Source organism: Barbus barbus (assembly GCF_936440315.1).
Source record: "Barbus barbus genome assembly, chromosome: 21".
Lineage (NCBI taxonomy): Eukaryota > Metazoa > Chordata > Actinopteri > Cypriniformes > Cyprinidae > Barbus > Barbus barbus.
This window is the reverse complement of record NC_136749.1, coordinates 947,388-962,801: the sequence shown is the minus strand read 5'-3', so window position 1 is coordinate 962,801 and position 15,414 is coordinate 947,388.

The following is a 15,414-nucleotide window of genomic DNA, read 5'->3' as shown; positions in this document are numbered from 1 at the left end:
ATGCAGTGGTTTACCTTCCAAACCAACAAAACACAGCAGCATTTATAGGATTTCTGTCGCACTGAATGTTGTCATCCACAGCTGTATTAATGGACTATCAGAGTTTTATTTACATGAAAATTTATTACAAATATTTGCGGTCTTTAAATTTAATGATTTCAGTGCCTGCTGAAATTGGTCAACTACTGAAATGTCAATAAAAAGTGTTTATGAAAAAAAAAATGATTTTATTTATATATTTTTAAATAACACTAATGCACTTTGCATGTTGTTGAGGTCAATATTTGTGGAAGAGATGAGCTGATTTTAATGGTGTGGTCATATTACAGTATCTCAAAACAAGATAAAACCAGTGTCCAGTTTCTACTCTACTTATTCAGCTTAGGATATTTTATTCCACTGCATAAACAGTCCATAAACAGTCTACACAGGACTATTGCTTCAAATCGTGTGGGTCAGAAAGTATAAGCATATCTTAAATATTTTCAAGAATATCAGAGTAGATGAACGGTGCATGAATGTATCACTGCTCAGGCTGTTCTTCATTCATTAACCTGCTATGTATGCCAATTAGTTTATCATGAAATGCTATCTGTAAAAAAATAAAATAAATAAAACACCTCAAACACATTGGTCTCCTAATCTATATGCCATATGTTGTGAAACAAAATAACAAATTCAGAACCTGTTATGCCAACAGTGTCTGTGTGAATGACCACAGAAAATCATTTCAATCAGTCTGTAAACATGCAAACAGACACTGAAGTAATTTCATGCAAACGTTACCGGGTTTACCAGCTTTTCATGGTCATGACAGGAGTTGAAAGGAAAACTCTGTGTCTTGTCCTATAGACTTAAAAGATCATTACTTTCAACATGATTTTTGCTTGTTTCTGTTCATGATAATCAACAGCATGTCACAGATGCTGTCAATAATGTATTGAACCTAGAATATATTCAATACTGCTCCCAAAGTTCAAACTAAAATGTTTTGTTCTCTCTCCATATTAAAGGAATAGTTCCCCCAAATAGGAAAATGTGCTGTGAATGCACTCTCGGGTCATCCGAGATCAGGATGAGTGTGTTTCTTCATCAGGTTTGTAGAAATGTGTCTCTGCATCAGTGTCTCAGCAATGGATGCTCTGCAGTGAATGGGTGCCGTCAGAATGAGAGTCCAAACAGCTGATAAAAACATCACAATAATCCACACCACTCCAGTCCATCAGTTAACATCTGGAGAAGACAAAAGCTGAAACTAATCCAGCATTAAGGTATTTTTAACTGTTTCCGGCTAAAATACAAGTCCATAATCCATAATAACGCTTCCTCCAGTGAAAACGTCTATCTCCTGTTGTCTCTCACATCAAAATCCAGCCACATATTTGTTTAGAGCTGTTTTGGACTGTTTTGGCTTGCAACAGTTTGAAGTTAAAACATATTGATGTGTTTGTTTCCTACAAACATGCAGCTTTTACCTTCACCGGACATTAACTCTTCTTCTTTAGACTCATTTGTAGTGTGCATTATTGAACTCCACAGATCTTCTTACTCTTGAATGGTGACTCCTTCTGGACAATTATTTTTTTTTTTCACCCATCTTGCATTTTCTTCATATAATTTAGGTCTATTGTTATAGAAACTGGGCCTGGGATGACCCCCATAATTTCAATGAGGAGTACATTCATTCCTGTAATTCTGTCTTTTTTTCTTGTAGTTTTCTCTCTAAGTCAAGTCAAGTAATCATTATTTATATAGCACTTTTTACAATGCAGATTGTGTCAAAGCAGCTTTATAGTATTTAACAGGGAAATAGTGTGCCGTTCTCCTCTGGCCAGACGAAACCAGCAGATTAATTCTAGGCTGCAACAAAGTCAGATTGTGCAGAGGACTCATCTGGTTCCTGTGGTCTTGTCCCGATGGCCGTCTAGGAGACAAGGTCTTCACTGGGGATCTGTCTCTGGGGCTCATCAGCTGTGTCCTATACATCATGAGCACATGCACACTTTGGTCAGAGCGGCCATACTGCGATTAAGGTGTTTACATGCCTGTATATTTAGATTAAAATCAGCGTACGCCACCTATGACTGGTCTTGTGACAGAAGCTGGTGAACCTGTGACATTCATACATTTAAATAAGTTTATACATCAAGTTTTCACTCAACTTATTATGCTGATATAATCAACACTAAACCTCACAATAAAATAGAAAAATTGAATTTTTCTGAGACGTTTTGGCAGTCAATAAACCATCAGACGGAAAGGCCGGATTATTACATAACAAATCATCCAGCACTTAATAAAGGAAAAGCAGAGGCCTCGGTGACCTTATAGGTAAATAATTGTTTCGGCCTTTCTCGAGATGACTTGTGTGTTCCTGAATCCTGCTTGCTGATTATGTGCGAGAGCCTCAATCTGAGGAAGATTTCCCGGCGCAGACGCACACCTGAGGACAGATGGGCAAATCTGATCGCTTCAGAGCTGTCAAACAGGCAAAACTTCATATTAGGTAAATAAATGAGCTGATTTAGATGTGCAAATGACACACTAACCGTCATTGATTGAAGCTGATCAGCAGCTGCTGACGCTTAGCAGACAAATTGGCACAAATGTGTCCATCTGGAGCACATCAACACCAGAGCTGGAATACAGCATCACACGTACAGCACCCGCTGACCTCAGTACTGTACGGCTGAAGCAAGTCTTATTATAAATACTTACAGCATTTCAACTTTAGTCATTTAAATAATAAAACAAACATTTATTAGAATTTCAAATTATCACTTGAAAATAAGCAGGATGTCGATAAAGAGCTGAAGTCAGTGAGGGACTGACAGTTTGTTTACCTGAAGATACTTTTCATATTTTCAACATCATCTGAAATGATAATCTTATCAGTCTGATTTGTGTCATTTGATCAAACAGCATAACTGTTTTAGAGAAAAACAAACCAACTAACATCACAAAACATCCCTGAATTCATCAGATCCGTACATAATACTGATGCACCACTGATTTAAATCAAGAAATTCATTCAAAAATTAAAAATGACTGAAAGTCCATTGCACTAAATGGAAAACGTTATATGAACTCAGTAATATTTTAGTTTATGTTTGCAAAATCTTCTTATGCTGTTAAATTCATTTAAACAACTTTGTATGATGCAAATGACATATCTGTTCCCAACGATATTTACAACCTGCTGGGTTATTTATGAATTGATAACGATCTTGATGAATTAAGGGTTTTATAGTGAATGAAGACACACAAACACACACTCCTAAAACTTAGAGTTATCACTTTATAAGACACTTCAGTTTATCTGTGATAATATTCAAGTGAGAATCACACAGTTTCAGTTCTGAATTTATGATGTCATTGAATATTAATGTTCTTTATGAAGTTGCAGAGCGAGGAGAAGCCGCAGGTTTATATAGCTGACGTCACTCAAATGCAGTGCATCTGCTCTGGCAACATGTTCTTCACAAGCATATGCTGGAAAAGATGGACAACACGGTAGAAAACTTGTCTGCTCTCTTGTACTCATGACGTCATTTGGAGACTGAATCTGTGTAATAGTGATTGTGAGGTGGAGTGCATCACAAACTCACCCCACGCTGCTACAGTGTTGATGTCTGCTGACTGTACTACGACTAAAGGTAAACTCAGCAGTTAATACTCTGGGGAACATATACTCTTATGCTTTCCTGATCTGTGCAAGATCTGTGTAACTGTTTTTGTTTCATTTGAATTAATTGTATTCTTCGCTGGTAAATCCAGTGACCGAGTCATCATTATATACAAAAAAGTATATTTTCAGAAGGTTTGTGTTGGAGGAATCATAAGCCGGTCGTGAAGAGTAGAGATGATTGTGAGTTGTATAGTATGGAGAGCAGTTGTGTGCTGACAGTGCCGCTTGGATAGCGTCGTCTCAGCCCTCGTGTTGTCAAAGAGCTCCAATTATGAAGCACTTTGGGCTACACAAGGACACAGTGTAAACGCAGCCATTACTACAGCCAATAAACAACAGCAATTACCCGTAATTCCATGTCATGTTGCAGCGGTTGAATCTAAAAGCATATTTGCAAAGGACAAAAACAAGAGCAAAGCCCCTACATCTGTTCCTCTCACTCATAAACACACACAGCTTCACATTAGCACTCATTACTCTTAAATGGCAAACTGACCACATTGCTTGTTGCTGTTTCCTCTTTACTCTCGTTTGAAGCTTATTAAGTCCTTTTGAATCCTGACATTAAAAACCAGCAGCACAAGCAAGTTTGTTTTCATAAGCATTTGAGCCTGATCTGAACCGTTTGAGCAGTGCATTCTGACCAGACTGATTTATGAATCTGTCCTAATATAATGCAGCTTCACAAAAAGGCTGTTATTGAAGAATAGGGCCATTCAAAACTAGACTGGACTGAAGATCAAATTCAGATGCAAAGATGTTCTTTACATATACAGGTTTCTTTATAGAGATAGGGTGGACATTTGTCAAATCACAAAAGAAGGTATTTTGAAGACCAAATTGTTTTGGTGACCACTGGCTTCCAATGTATGGACAAACAACACTGATACATTTCTCAAAGTATCTTCATTTGAGTTCCACAGAAGAAGTTTAGTCTTTGGAACGACACGAGTGTGAGTAAATGATGACAGAATGATAGTTTCCGGGTGATTAATAATGCAGGTGTAATGAGCTTTAATATTCATCAGTCTGTATAATGAGTGTTTTATCGGTTGCTGCTCTTCCCATCCTCTCTAATATTCATCTGCACAAAGCATCTAAAAACAAATATGAGTCAACTATTAATCAGTTTAACATGTATTCAGTTCAAATCGTGTTCAATTGCCTTATTTATCAGACAGTTCCCATCCCTGTAGTTTGACAGAGTGCATCATCTTGTGGTCAATGATGATACTGCAGTGCTTTGTTCACTTGCTAAATTTTAATTTACAGTGTTCTAAAAAAAGCATTAAGACATTATGTAGACAATGATTATAAAAAACTGAAAGATGTTACGAAATATGTCTTTATAAATGCAGAACATAAGCCATTGTATGAAGATGTTCGTTTAGCAAGTACAGTAGCAGCCTCAAGGGAAGACAGTAGAGCTTAGTGAGCACTAGAGAGGTGGATATGTTCCCCTACAGACCTGTTAGCAAGAACACTCATCATTAGGTCAATGGGTCACATTTATCTGTAAACACATTTTAAATGACTTAAGCATCATTTATCTTTGTGCAGCACTGATTGGAGTCCCAGCTGATGCACTAACTAAATAAATAAAATGAGTTACATTCCATGTGTTCATGGATCAGAGGAAAACTGTGGTCAAAAACAAAAGCACCAAAATGAGAAATGACATTTCAAGGAGAGTACAAATGTTGTATTTAACAGGTAAATGGCTAGTGTGTTTTAAAGACGAGAAAAATAAAGGAGGAACTCAAAAAATGCATCAATGACTTGCTGGCGTGTACAAAACCCAGCCATGTATTGAACATGTCTTGGTTGGTCATCATGAGGTCTCATGCCATCTTCATTCTCTTCCTCCACCTCTTCGTCTTCCTCCCTGATGTCCAAGGGCACTCTTGCCTGCACTGCAATGTTGTGCAACATAGCTGTTACTGTTATTGCAGCACAGCACTTTTGTGACACAAAGAGAAAACCACCACTGGACTTGTGAATAGCCCGAAAGCGTAGCTTCCACCTCCGTAACGTGCGCTCCACAATACTTCAGGCAACACAGTGAGTCTCATTGAAATCCGCTTTCCTGTTATTGACAGGATTAGCGACAGGCGTGAACAGATATGGCCTCAGTGGATATCCACAGATGAGTTGCTAAAGATAAAGGAGTCATGCATGCTTCCAGGCCACCGTGCAACAATCTCTGTGATCAAACACTTATGATCACAGATCACCTGGCGGTTGATTGCTCGATAACCTTTGAGGCATGCGTATATATGGCCACCCACAGATGGTGTACTGATGGGGATTAAAGTACCATCAATCACTCCAATGGCTTGTGGTATATGGTAATGAGTTAAAAAATACTCCTGTATCTGATATGGCCTGTCTTGATGCTGGAAATTTGATGTGGAAGTGGAAGCAATGCATAGTTAACTGCTTGTACAGCTCTTAACACAGATGCTTTACTTAGTCCAAGTCTATCACCAATTACCTGAAGGAAACTGCCTGTTGCATCATATTTCAGAGCAGCTAAGAGTTGCACATCAAGGGGCAAGGCACAATTCCTCCTTGTAGCACATATCAGCTGAGGCCCAATGACACTGAGCAGTTGAACTATTTCTCTGGACTATTTTTGGACTATTTTATCTGTCAATAACAGCCATATCATCAAGCATATCCAGAGGATTTTGATGCTGCCAGATGAAGGCATTTATGGTAAACAGTGTACTCCGTGGTTGTCTCTGTCTTTCCTTTCTCTTTGCTTCACTCTCAACTGAAAAACCTGCTGTAGTGCAGCCATGATTTCCTCTGCAAGACTACTGAAGTGTGAACTTTATATACTATCCTAAAATTGCTCACAGGAACCATATGATTAAAGATTTTCAGGCTGTGATAATATTCACACATCACACACTGATTTTAGAAATTGCATTGAATCCTCTTCCCTGAATTTATTCTCTTGTAAGGTTCGTAATGGTCAAAAGTTGTGCTTTCATAAATGTATACATATATACAGTACATTTATATATACAACAGTGCTGATAAAGCATGTGCACAATACATTTTTGTTCTGTAGAAATGGATAGGCTACATAATAGACAGGCCCTAATAATATATAAAGTTAAATGTAAATAGCCAAATACACCCTCAAGACTCAAGCCGTAATAAAACATAGGGTTTGCATGCTTATATTTGAAATGTACTACAAGTAGCCAATTAAATTTGAAACACTTATAATAAGAATGCTTCTGTTGTAGTATTTCATAGAGCCTTATAGGTTTTGAGTGTTTTTAACAAACATCAAAATATTGAATTTAAACAGTTTTTATTGACTCAAGTTTGTGCACTTAGGTTAAATGCAGAGCACAGATTCCAATTGTGGGTTACCTTACTTGGCAAATGTTACGTCTTTCCTCGGATAGTTTTTTGCACTCTTCTCCTTGATTTGTTGTAACTTTTGGCAGTCTATCGTACTCCAAATGTTTTCTCGGTATGACCGATTAGTACAACCCAAAACACAACAATAATTGACTATTTTCAGCAGCAATAATCAGCAAAATTCCATTCGGTTCAGTGGCATTATTTACGTTCAGTGCCGCCAATATGGCCAACTTCCGGATTGATGATACTCCGGATTTCACTAACACTTGTGAAAACACTCTATTGATGTATGTTTCTCCTGCAATGGATTGACTAATGGAGTTATTAATTTTGGCCTCTTTGAAATTAAATGTAAGTGGTGAATCATGAATCAGACGAATCGCTGCTCAGACTATATAATGTTAATAGTATTAACTGTGATAGTCAAAGGCCATTTTATGTTCCATTTTAATTCCAGATTCCAGATTCATTCTAAACAAAAAATAAGATTATTATTTTTGTATTTATATTATATGGACTTCAGTTCAGGCTTCAACACCATCATACCAACACTCCGACCGAACTAACCCAGCTCTCTGTCCCTGGATCTATCTGTCTGTGGATCACCAGCTTTCTGACAAATAGGCAGTAGCTAGTGAGACTGGAGAAATCCCTGTCAAACAGCCACTCCACCAATACTGGTGCCCCTCAAGGTTGTATCCTCTCCCCACTGTTCTTCTCCCTGTACACCAATGACATCTAAAGACCCCTCTCAAGCTCCTGAAGTTTGCAGATGACACCACACTTTTCGGCCTCATTCAGGACGGTGACGAATCTGCCTACAGACAGGAGGTTAAGGAGCTGGCTGTATGGTGCAGTCTTAACAACCTGGAGCTCAACACGCTCAAAACTGTGGAGATGATCATGGACTTCAGGAGAAACCCCCCTGCTCTCCCCCCACTCACCATCATGAACAGCACTGTGACTGTAGTGGAGTCATTCAGATTCCTGGGAACCACTATCTCTCAGGACCTGAATTGGGACACTCACATCGACTCCATTGTAAAAAAGGCCCAACAAAGGCTGTACTTCCTTTGCCAGCTGAGGACATTCAGCATGCCACAGGATATAACACAAAATAAACAAACAATTCCTACTTTGCGCATGCGCTGATTTGTGACTACGTGTTTTGAGTTTGAGCTCTGTCAAGTTGATTCTTTATCGTCTATTTTTTTTTATCTTAAAACTATTTTATACACTATCTTTTTCGTTTTTATAACGTGTGAATATATCCACAATAGCATTCTAAAACAAAAACAATCGGAGCGCCTTGTTATCACTAGTTTTATTTTGATTTCTCGTGTTTGCTATTAGCTTATAGCCCGTTAGCATAGGCAGCGTGCCTGCCGCTAATCTAGCTTACACTGCTAATACTCTATTCACACACATTGCCTTTGTCTCACTCTTATTTGCTTAAATGGCGGATTTGTGTCTACCTTTGAGTGCAGGTGAGGACACGTTCGAGCTGCATTCGGTGCAGCTGGAGCTGGAGGCCGTGGAGAAGCAGATCCGCGACCTGGTGGAGAAGCAGGCCCAGCTGAGAGAGAGGAGAGCCGCGCTGGAAACATCCCGGGCTGAAGCTCACAAGTCCGGGGTAAGTATACAGCACGCTGCTAACACTCCCACCACCTCTACTCCGTGCGTTTCTCTATACAGACACTGTGCACCCAGGACGCGGTCTTCACAGATGTCCTTCACTCCGGCGCCGGGACGCCACGGACCCTGGGTGCAACAACAGCAGCGGAAGACGCGAGCCAGGCCCTGGGGGACAACCTCGCCGCCTCCGGTCTTCGAGATCTCCACCCGGAACCGCTTCGCTCCCCTCCGCGAGACAGAACGCGACGCTGTGATCGTCGGAAGCTCCATCGTCCGGCACGTCCGTGCTACGCTAGCTGAAGGTAAAGTGCACACACACTGTTTCCCCGGTGCTCGTGTTCTCGATGTTTCTGCGCCGATACCCGCGATCCTGAAGGGCGATGAGAGCATCGGGGCTGTCGTGCTGCACGTGGGGACTAACGACATCAAGCTGCGGCAGACGGAGACACTGTAGAGGGACTACAGGAGCCTGATCGAGACGGTACGCAGCACATCGCCCGCGGCAAAGATCATCGTGTCAGGTCCACTTCCGACGTATCGACGAGGACACGAAAGGTTCAGTAGACTGTTTGCTTTAAACGAATGGTTATTGTCATGGTGTAAAGAACAGAAACTGCTCTTTGTAAATAATTGGAATCTTTTCTGGGAGCGTCCTAGGCTTTTCCGTGCTGATGGCCTGCACCCCAGCAGAGTCGGAGCGGAACTCCTGTCGGACAACATCTCCAGAACGCTACGCTCCATCTGACTAGTAAGTCAATTCTCAAATGACTTTTGTTCTACCCACTTAAATGATAGAAGTACCCGCGTTGTCCAATCTATACAGACTGTGTCTGTCCCCCGAATAGCGAGGTCAAAATATAAATTTAATGCAGGATCTAGAAAAAATCTGATCGTGATTAAACCAGAAAAACACAAAATAAATGAACAAAAACAATCAAGCTTGGGCTCCTAAATATTAGATCACTCGCACCCAAAGCAGTTATTGTAAATGAAATGATCACAGATAATAATTTTGATGTACTCTGCCTGACTGAAACCTGGCTGAAACCAAATGAATATTTTGGTCTAAATGAGTCTACTCCACCGAGCTACTGTTATAAACATGAGCCCCATCAGACTGGTCGTGGCGGCGGTGTGGCAACAATATATAGTGATATTCTCAATGTTACTCAGAAAACAGGATACAGGAGGTTTAAGTCATTCGAAATAATTCTGCTTAATGTTACACTGTTAGATATGCAAAATAAATCTCTCTTATCTCTTGCTCTGGCTACTGTGTATAGACCGCCTGGGCCATATACAGATTTCCTAAAAGAATTTGCAGATTTCCTCTCAGATCTATTGGTTAATGTTGATAAACTGCTAATTGTCGGAGATTTTAACATTCACGTTGATAATACAAATGATGTGCTAGGACTTGCGTTTACTGACCTAATAAACTCTTTTGGAGTCAAGCAAAACGTCACCGGGCCCACTCATCGTTTCAATCATACGCTAGATTTAATTATATCGCATGGACTTGATCTTACCGATATAGATATCATACCTCAAAGTGATGATGTTACTGATCATTTCCTTGTATCGTGCATGCTGCGTATTACTGATATTAATTATATGGCTCCGCGTTATCGTCTGGGCAGAACTATTGTTCCAGCCACCAAAGACAGATTCACAAATAACCTGCCTGATTTATCTCAACTGCTCTGTGTACCCATAAATACACATGAACTAGACGAAATGACTAGCAACATGGGCACTATCTTCTCTAATACATTAGAAGCTGTTGCCCCCCTCAAATTGAAAAAGGTTAGAGAAAAATGTACTGCGCCATGGTACAACAGTTATACCCATTCTCTCAAGAAAGAAACTCGTATTCTTGAGCGCAAATGGAGAAAAACTAACTTGGAAGTTTTTAGAATTGTGTGGAAAAACAGTATGTCCAGCTATAGACAGGCTCTAAAAGCTGCCAGGGTAGAGCATATCCGCAAACTCATAGATAATAACCAAAACAATCCAAGGTTCTTATTTAGCACAGTGGCTAGACTAACAAATAAACAGACACCGCCCGATCTAAATATTCCCTCACAATTTAATAGTAATGATTTTATGAATTTCTTTACTGATAAAATAGATAACATCAGAAATACAATAACAAATGTAGATTCTACTGCGTCTAGTATTTCAGCTTCATTCATCGCACCCAAAGAAAAACTGCAGTGCTTTACAACTATAGGACAGGAAGAGCTAAATAAACTTATCAGTGCATCTAAACCAACAACGTGTTTATTAGATCCTATACCCACTAAACTACTGAAAGAGTTGTTGCCCGTAGCAGAAGAACCGCTTCTCAATATTATTAACTCATCGTTAGCCTTAGGTCATGTCCCAAAACCATTCAAGCTGGCGGTTATTAAGCCTCTTATTAAGAAACCACAACTAGATTCTAATGAACTGGCAAATTACAGACCCATTTCAAATCTTCCGTTTATGTCAAAAATTTTAGAAAAAGTTGTGTCTGCTCAATTGTGCTCCTTCTTGCAAAAAAATGATCTCTATGAAGAATTTCAGTCAGGTTTCAGGCCTCACCATAGCACAGAAACTGCACTTGTTAAAATTACAAATGACTTGCTTCTTGCTTCAGACCAAGGCTGCATCTCATTGCTAGTATTACTTGATCTTAGTGCTGCGTTTGACACTATAGACCATGATATACTCATAGATCGACTACAAAACCATATTGGTATTCAAGGGCAGGCTTTAAGGTGGTTTAAATCATACCTGTCCGATCGCTACCACTTTGTTCATTTAAATGGAGAGTCATCACAATTATCACCAGTAAAGTATGGAGTACCACAAGGATCAGTCCTAGGTCCTCTTCTATTTTCAATATACATGTTGCCTCTTGGTAATATTATTAGAAAATTGGGGATTAGTTTTCATTGCTATGCTGATGATACTCAACTATATATCTCAACAAAACCAGGTGAAACTTCTAAACTAAGGTAATAGATTGTGTAAAAAATTTAAAAGATTGGATGACCAATAATTTCCTCCTATTAAATTCAGATAAGACAGAGATATTACTTATTGGACCAAAAAACAATACACAGAATCTCTTGGATAACAATTTACAACTAGACGGATGCACTGTCACATCCTCTAAAGTCAAAAATCTGGGTGTTATATTAGACAGCAACTTGTCCTTTGAAAATCATATTTCCCATGTTACAAAAACAGCATTCTTCCATCTTAGAAACATTGCCAAGCTTCGAAACATGCTACCTGTTTCTGATGCAGAAAAGCTAGTCCATGCATTCATGACCTCTAGACTGGACTATTGTAATGCACTGCTAGCTGGTTGTCCTGCATCTTCAATAAACAAGCTACAGATAGTCCAAAATGCAGTGGCTAGAGTTCTTACCAGATCAAGAAAATATGATCATATTACCCCAATTTTACAGTCTCTGCACTGGCTACCTATTCAGTTCCGTATCATTTACAAAATATTATTACTTGCCTATAAGGCCCTAAATGGTTTAGCTCCTGCGTACCTAACTTGTCTTCTACCACGCTACAATCCAACCCGCTCCTTAAGGTCGCAAAACTCTGGACTTTTGGTAGTGCCTAGGATAGCAAAGTCCACTAAAGGAGGTAGAGCTTTTTCACATTTGGCTCCCAAACTCTGGAATAGCCTTCCTGATAACGTTCGGGGTTCAGACACACTCTCTCTGTTTAAATCTAGATTAAAGACACATCTCTTTAGCCAAGCATTCACATAATGCATTTTATAATCTTGTACTGTAGTATATCTGATCAAATGTACATTATTATTATTCTTTAGCTTGGGATGAACAAATCATTTTTTTTTTTTTTTTTTTTTTTTTTGCTTAGATGGAACAGCAGCTACGCTAATTATGTTTCTATTTGTCTCTGTTTCTGCCACGGGATTAACATCCCGTGGTAATTAGGAATGACAGAAGCTTCAGTCTGGATCCAACCCCTAAATGATCTGAGATGACCGAACACCTGAGAAAAGATAATGTCAACCCCTCAGAGGACCTAAGAGGATGCCAACGCTCAGACAACATACAGAATTACCAAATGACCACTGGAACTAGTTGAGACCTTACAATCTGACTTTGCTGCAGTTAAATTGAACTGCTGGTTTGTTGGCCAGAGGATTTTGATTTTGATATTGTGCAGTTGCTTTGACACAATTTACATTGTTAAAAGCGCTATATAAATAAAGGTGACTTGACTTGACTTGACAGGAGCTGCTAAAACAGTTCTACTCAGCCATCATTGACTCTGTCCTGTGCACTTCAATAACTGTCTGGTTTTGTTCAGCTACAAAATCTGACATCAGAAAACTACAGAGAACGGTTCAGACTGCTGAAAGGATTATTGGTGCTCCCCTGCCCACCCTCCAAGAACTGTATACATCCAGAGTGAAAGGGCTCAGAAAATCACTCTGGATACCTCACATCCAAGTCATCCCCTTTTTGATCTTTTGCCATCTGGCTGGTGCTTCAGAGGCGCAAATACCAGGACAGCCAGGCACAAGAACAGTTTCTTCCCCCAGGCAATCTACCTTATGAACAGTTTAATGTTCCCCCCATTGTGCAATAACCATCTATTTATTTGTCACCACCTACATCCTAGTACATCCCTGGATCTCACTCTATTCTATTCCATTCTATCATCTAGAGCACAACTGTACATACAATTTATTTTATTATTTACATTTATTTATTTATTTTTTATTTTTGCCTATTTATATTTACATATGTGTGGATTTTTATTCTCAACCTATTTTTTTATTGTCAGTGTGGTGTTGTCTCCGTGTACTGGAAGCTTGTGACACTAAAACTAACTCCTTGTATGCGCAAACATACTTGGCAATAAAGCACTTTCTGATTCTGATTCTCGTCATCTTCATTTTGTTTTTGTTTTTTTTCCAACCAGTATTTTTGAGTCATTCATGATTAAACCAATACCATTAAAATGCAACCAATGAGTCATGAGTTTGATTCATGATGGATTCAACCAAATCAATAAACTGGTGATTTTTTTTTTTTTTTTTTTTTTTTTTTATTATTCTGCCATCCTTTACTCGTCCTCATGTTGTTTCAAACTTGTGTAGGCTTTATTCCTTTACTATCAAATTCCCTGTGCAAACATACTTGGTAATAAAGCTCTTTCTGACTTCTGACTTCTTAATAATTGGAGGTGGAACACCAAAATGAGTCAAACATGTTGTGTACGTCACTCAGGATGAGGCCATCTGCTTAATGGCATATGAAAATGTGAAAATGCTGTGTGCAGAGATGCGCTAATTAACCAAACTGTCAGGGCTGCTTTCCCTTGCCACTAATCTTGCAAATGGTCAAGGCATTTAATAGACAGTTGTTATGCGACACACCAAACAAACATGTTTTTTGCTCCACTATATAACTATAGAGCAACAGAGGGGCTGTACTTTCACATGAAGTCCTTGGTGTCCAATTAGATTGAATGAAGACTCAGGTTTACTCTACTGGGTGATGTATACATCCTCTTTCAACAGGGGCCATACATGAATGTCTGGCTGGAAAGCACTAAAAAGGTCATTTCTGTAAAAATAACATATAGTGGAAAATACTCAGCATGGCAAGTCTAGTAATATCTAAGCTTGAGTACTAATACCAGTAAATCATCCAAAAGTGAGTAGTATATTTGACCAGTAATTACACTGTAAGTATACATGTATTTATTCTTCTAACAAAGTACATAACCAAATGAGCATTTAACAGGCTAGTTTGATAATCTTAGGTGGTCCTCCAGTCTGGCTGAGTTAGGCTGTTAGCTGGTTTTAGAGTTTGGGTCTGACCACTTTTCATCTGGTCAGACTGGGACATTAAAACCGGCTTGCTTTTCTTTTTTTTCTTTTTTTTATATACAGTAGTATCAATCAGTGTTGTAGACCTCAAGTCCAGACAAAACCAGACTGACACTCAACTCTGTCTCAAGTTCTCTTGAATGATAAATAAATAAACAAACAATCAAATAAACAAATAACATGGTCTTGAACAAAGTGGGCTTGAGTGTGAGTGCAGACTTATCTGGACTCAAGTACCACAACACTGGTGCTTTACTACTAGTTACTAGTAAAACTGAACGTTAAAACACCTATGCTGATCTGAGAAGTAAAATGCATTTGTATGTAGTGACTAGCAGCAATTAGAATACACACTAGTGTCTCATTACTAGTATCTAAATAAGTACTAGTAAAGACATCAAAACTCATATATTCCATGAGCATTTCCGTAAGCTTAGCCCATTTCTGCCACAGAATAAATATAAAAATACAATAAAAATATAAATAAATAAATAGATGTAATTGAGACTTCTTATCTAAAATACTTTTTTCATCGCAATTCTCAGTTCTCACAGTTCAGAAATGTAAGTATATAAACAACTATGAGATATAAAATCAGAATAGCGAGATATTAACTCGGAATTGGGAGTTTTTAACTAGATATAAACTTTCAATTATAAGAAGAAAAATCTGAATTCTGAGATTAAAAATTACTTTTTTAATTATGTGGCAAAAAAAAAAAAAAAAAAAAAAACTTTGAATCTTTGAAGTGCGAAAAATATTCTGAGTTTATATCTCACTATTATTATTATTTATGTATTTTTATTTTTATTTTTTTCTTCTAATTCCG